We start from the raw sequence: 5,874 nt of genomic DNA, 5'->3' as shown, positions 1-5,874 counted from the left end.
AATTTCTAATTGCACTTTAATATAATAATAAAATTAGCTTAATTAGTAATTGAAATAAATTTATGACATTATTAAAAATTATTAATTAACTTGATAATTTATTAATAGAAATGACCATTTGTTATAAAATTATAAACTTCGAAAGGCATGATGTAATTTTTAAAATTACAAGGGACAATTTATATTTTAAGCAAATCTCAAGAAGTGTGTTTATAATTACCCTTAATTACAATATCATCAAGGTAAATATGATAAGTACTTTTAAAAAGTGTGTATGATATAATTGATTTATTCGTAAATTCCTATCTTTAATCCTTTTATAGGATGTGTAAGAAAATGCAATCTATAAAAAGAAATAGAGAAATGTATTATTGATTAATTGATAATTTGTGTTATGTATTACAACTCCTATATATAGAAGAGAAGGTGGTAGTAGGTGTAGTGTAGTGGAGGTGGTAGGTGGAGTGTAGTAGGTGAGTGTGAATTCTAACAGCCCCCCGCAAACTCAAGGAGGATAGAAACTAACCAACTTGAGTTTGGAGAGAGGAACAAAACAAGAAAATACATAAAAAATAAAATAAAGATAGGAGACACTGTATGGTCGTGTCAGACCGTTGGTGAAGACACTGAAAGGTGGTGCCATAACGTGGTAGAGGACACTGGATGGTGGTGTCATAACGTTGTAGAGGACACTGTATGGTGGTGTCATAATCATGTAGAGGACACTGGATGGCGGTGTCAGACCGATGTAGAAGACAGTTTATGGGGTCATGTCGGACCGTTGTAGCAGACAATGTTGTGACAGTTTACAGAGTCTTGCTGGACCCTTGTAGAAACTAACCGGAATCAATGTCGGGACAGTTTACAGAGTCTTGTCGGACCCTTGAAGTAGCTAACCGGAATCAATGTCGGGACAGTTTACAGAGTCTTGTCGGACCCTTAAAAAGTCGCATCCTCAAAAGGTGTGCCTAATTTTGTCAAAAGGCGTGCCATCAAAAGGCGTGCCCAATTCATCAAAAGGCGTGCCATCAAAAGGCGTGTCCACTTTATCAAAAGATGTGCCATGAAAAGGCGTGCCAGTTTGTCGGGCGTCAAGAGGCGCGCGATGCGCGTGGCTGCCTTGGCTATATAACCAAGACGAAGGCAGAGGCTGTGCAAACCAGTTTGAAACCTCTAAATTTTGGCAGTCTGAAATACTCTGTAAACCCTGCTCGGAAACACTTAGCAACCCAAAACATGGCCTCTTCTTCCCGTCCAGCTACCCAGAACCTGCTCACTCTCTTTCCAGAACTGAACGACCCCACAGGAGAAATAACTGGTGCGGTGGCCAGTGAACCTCAACCAAACACCTCTGGTTTTGCTCCATTGAACTTTCCGATGCGGTCGGTGGAGCAAAAAATGGCGGTGCAAACTGATATTGAGGCTAATCAGTATACTCTGAAGTCATGCGTGGAAACCATGACGGCGGTCACAAATTTGTCGAACCGGCTGCAGAGTAGGACAAATGAGGTGCAGCATTTAAACGCCCAGCTGGCTCTGCTCCAACGCATGTATAAGGATGCGCGAGCAGAGATAAGCGTGCTAAGGGCAGAAAACAAGGAGCTGAAGCGGAAGGCCACCGTGATGTTCCGATTTGGAGGTCCACCATATGCTGTAGTGGAGGAGCAGGGTGGAGTGATCGTGCCCAGTGGAGTGGGAAACACGGAGGCAACACCGTCAAGGGCCGCCCAGGACGGAGGCAAGAAGAAAAGACCGGCGGCAGAGTAGAGAAGAAAAATCCCGCCTGTGGATGTGGTTTTGTTGTTTTGGTTTGTTTGTTTGTGTTTTTTATTTTTTTTTTTTTATTTTTTTTTTTGTGTGTGTAAAATTGTGATCGGGGTTGATCCCTGAGATGAATAAAATATAATTTGGTGTGCAAAGCTATATGGTATGAAGGGAATTGGAAAAAGATGAAAAAGAATGTGAAAGAAAAAATAAAGAAAAAATAATAAAAATATATTTGAAATCAAAAAATGAAAGATGGAGGAAATAAGGAAAGTGGTTTGGAGAAAATAAATAAAAATAAAAAATAATGGAGTTGGAAATCAAACGGAGGAGAGATGAAGATTTTTTTTTTTTTTAATATAATATAATAAAAAGAGATTAAAAAAAGGGATTTAGAGAAAATAAATAAAAATAATAGATTTAGAAATTAAACGGAAGAAAGAGTGAGGAGAAGCCCACGTGGGTGGCTTTTTTTTTTTTTTTTTTTCTTTTTTTTTTTTTTAAATAAAATAAAATAAAATAATAAAATAAGGAAAGTGTCATAAAAGGGATGCACATGGGTTCTGAGGTGGTTCATAATAATAATAAGAATAAACGATAGAGAAAGAAAAAAGGGAGAATATTTGTGAGTGGAGGATGTTGGGGCAATGGTGTAATGATCAAAAAGAAAAAATAAAACATAAAATAATGATTTGAAAAACTAGTGATGGTGTGGGAATCTGTGAGTGGGGTGCAAAAAGAGGAAGGAAAGGGTTGAAAAGTGGACAAAGATGTGCATGTCCTTGAGTGGAGAGAGGAAGTGGGTTAAAAAACAAATGGTGGGTTTTGCGGAGAGAGAGAGACAAGAATAAGAAAATATTGCTTTCCCCAAACTTCAAATGGAACCTGGACAAACAAACAGTAAGCAATTGTTTTATCCTTTCAAAGAACACAGCATTAGTTGCTGCTGCCATTTGTGTCTGGGCCAGCATTTGCCATTGAAAGAAACCCTGGGCCAGTGTGCTTCAGCTTGAAATTCTCATCAGCAAACTTCTCTCCATAAATTGATTCTCCACCTCGTCCATTACCAAGTGTAAAATCACCGTCCTGGAGCATAAAGCTGGGAATAATTCTATGGAATTTGCTCCCCTTGTAGTGAAGAGGTTTCCCACTCTTTCCAACACCTTTCTCCCCTGTGCACAGTGCTCGGAAATTGTCTGCTGTTTTAGGAACTGCCTTCCCAAAGAGACCCATGACAATACAACCAGCAGGTTTTCCGGCAATCTCAACATCAAAGTAAACTTTGTGAGTCACTTCCTTTAAATCCTCCTTCGATTTCTTCGCCTGAGTGAGAGCTAGGGTTGCGAAGAGGACTAGCGTCCACACCAGTGCGAGTGAGAACGATCGAGTTCTTCTGGCCATTGTCTCTGGTTTTCGACACACCCTTTTGGTTTCGCCTCGCAGCTTTTGATACGAAGAAGAGGAATTGAAGAGATTTTGTGCTTGGACAGCAGCTGGGGAGGAAGCACATGCAGAGTGATCAAGGTATGTGTAAGAAAAATCTTAGCGGACTAGGTTGAGGTCCGGCGGGCAGCTAAGGTGAGGTTGCCGCCCGCCGGGGAAGCGAAAATATCAGGTTCTAAACCTGCTCTGATACCATGTAAAAAAATGCAATCTATAAAAAGAAATAGAGAAATGTATTATTGATTAATTGATAATTTGTGTTATGTATTACAACTCCTATATATAGAAGAGAAGGTGGTAGTAGGTGTAGTGTAGTGGAGGTGGTAGGTGGAGTGTAGTAGGTGAGTGTGAATTCTAACAGGATGCCATCTAAAAAAAAAAAAAATCATTGTACAGGCTTAAGCAAGGACAAAACTACCAATTAAAATATGCTTGCTTGATTGTCACATAAAAGCCTAAAAAATATTAAAAGATAAAGAGGACACTTCAGATTACACAAGCAACAACTCATTATATGATAGGTCAAAATCTTAGTTCTAATCTACTATTATTTTTTTCTTGCGAGTAGTTTTTAAAATCATAATTTGATTGTTCTATTACTTGTCCCACCTCCCACTTGATGCACAATTGGTGATTTTAATCTAAAATAATAATTTTTTTAATATTATGTCCAAATTTTGAATTTATTAATTTTTTAAAAAAGGTAAAATAATGATAAAATCATTTAACAAAATTTTATTTTTCAATCTTTTACCCCCTTTTTTTTTTACAAATTTTAAATCTAAAAATAGCATAAATATACACATACCAATACTCAATTTAGTACAAAATATTCAAAAGCCAAAACATTAAAGCCATAATGATAACAGTTCAGATTCAACATTACAGTCATTATGGATAGGAAAATGTTATGGATTTTAAATAATCTATTAAATTTTTTACTAAATTTTTTAGGATAAATTACAAATACATCCCTTGAGATTTGATTAAAATATGAATTGCCCTCTGTAGTATTGAAAATTACATTCCACCTCCTAAGCTTTCTAATTTCAAAACAAATCGTCTCTTTTATTAATAAATCATCAAGTCAATTAATTGTTTTTAATAATGTTAAAAATATGTTTCAATTAATAATTTAGATAATTTTATTATTGTAAATGAGAGCAATTATGAATTTCATTTTTTAGTTAATTCTGTTAAATAGAAAATTCTAATAAGGGGGTATTTGTAATTTTTCAAACTACCGAAAAATCTGTATTTTAAGCAAACCTCATAGGATTTGTAATTTACCCAACCTTTTATATGAGTATGAGATCTATATAAATCCACATGTATAGGAGTCCCACACCCATACAAAAAATTTAGTAGAAACTTTGTAAATTATTTAGAACTGCTAACATAACTCTTATGGATAATAAGAGGGAATGTACAAATTTTCTCAAAAGTCACAATATTTTTTTCATGAGGTGCGTAGATCTTAAATTTATAAATTAAAATAATTAATTCATTCTACAAAGTGTTTCCAAAATAATTAACTATAGGCTGTTGTTTGGTATCTCAAATTTTTGTGACTCAAATTTAAGTTAAGTGATGTGGCTTGATAACGTGGAAAATTAATTTTTTTTTTTTTTTTAGGGTACTAAACCTAGTTGTTCTTGATAATATGTGATTTCTTGAGATATTTTATCAACTCTTTTTTTGGTAAATTCTATATTTTTAGCAGCACTAATATTTAGTAGATTTTGTAAAAATTCACAACGTTTGTGACAATTTGCGATTAATATTAATACTTGATTACGATCTATCAACAGATCTTGGATATAAAAATGGTGATAGATACTCATAAAAAAATAAAAAATAAAATTAGATGTTTTGATTTTAGGCCCACTATACTTCCAAAATAAGAATAGTATCTAAAGATTTTGAACGTTACCTGAACGTAATTAGCGTAAGGCTCTAGCGTTGGCAAGCTTCCAATTTACAAAAGTGGCTAATCTCAACCTTTCTTTCCTTGGATCAGATTCAGCACAGATTTGTTTCATTTCATACCTCAGACCGTAACTTCAAAAACTGCTTCTTTGGTTATGTAGGAGACCTAAGACCAATAACATACAATAATAACACACTCTCTTTTGGAAATGAATTTATTTATTTATTTATTGAACAAAGATTTACAAGGACAGGGTGTCTGTAGACTGTTGTATTGTTATAGAGTATTGTTTGCTTTAAGAAGGCCTGAGAACCAGACTTCTTTCTTAATTTCAAGTATACTCTGACTAATATATCCCATTTTTCTCTTCCTCAAGGCCTTTTATATAGGCACCTTGTGGACCTCCAAGTCTGGATTTCCACCAATATTTTTATATATTATATTTTATTGTTACTAGAAGACAAATAAGCAGGTGTCATGACTACATGCTGATTTATTTATTAACAAGAGACACCTGATGGAGTAGTCACATAAAAGTGTAGTCTTCACCCATAGTTTTGCCAAACTACCTATGATTTTGTCAATCCATTACATTGTCTAGATTCCATACTTCGTCATCACTCATGATATTACTAATATCATAGTTCTCATCATACTCTTCAAATAACTCATCTCATCTTTCTAGATCTTGTTTTATAAGATATTTCTTTAAAAATTTACATTCTCTTTCAAATAAA

At 34.7% G+C, this 5,874-nt stretch overlaps 1 pseudogene across 1 annotated transcript; it reads right to left on the bottom strand.

The window, feature by feature from the left end:
* Positions 1 to 344: 344 nt before the first annotated feature.
* Positions 345 to 5,464, bottom strand: LOC145806202 (peptidyl-prolyl cis-trans isomerase CYP20-1 pseudogene; annotated as a pseudogene). Its single transcript, XR_014348960.1, has one exon. The product of XR_014348960.1 is annotated as a peptidyl-prolyl cis-trans isomerase CYP20-1 pseudogene (transcript).
* Between the last annotated feature and the right edge of the window lie 410 nt (positions 5,465 to 5,874).

The sequence above is a fragment of the Camellia sinensis genome, chromosome 1 (genome assembly GCF_055761805.1).
Source record: "Camellia sinensis isolate YWXY chromosome 1, ASM5576180v1, whole genome shotgun sequence".
NCBI lineage: Eukaryota > Viridiplantae > Streptophyta > Magnoliopsida > Ericales > Theaceae > Camellia > Camellia sinensis.
Note: the sequence above shows the minus strand (reverse complement) of the source record. Positions and strands in the feature narration are given on the sequence as shown.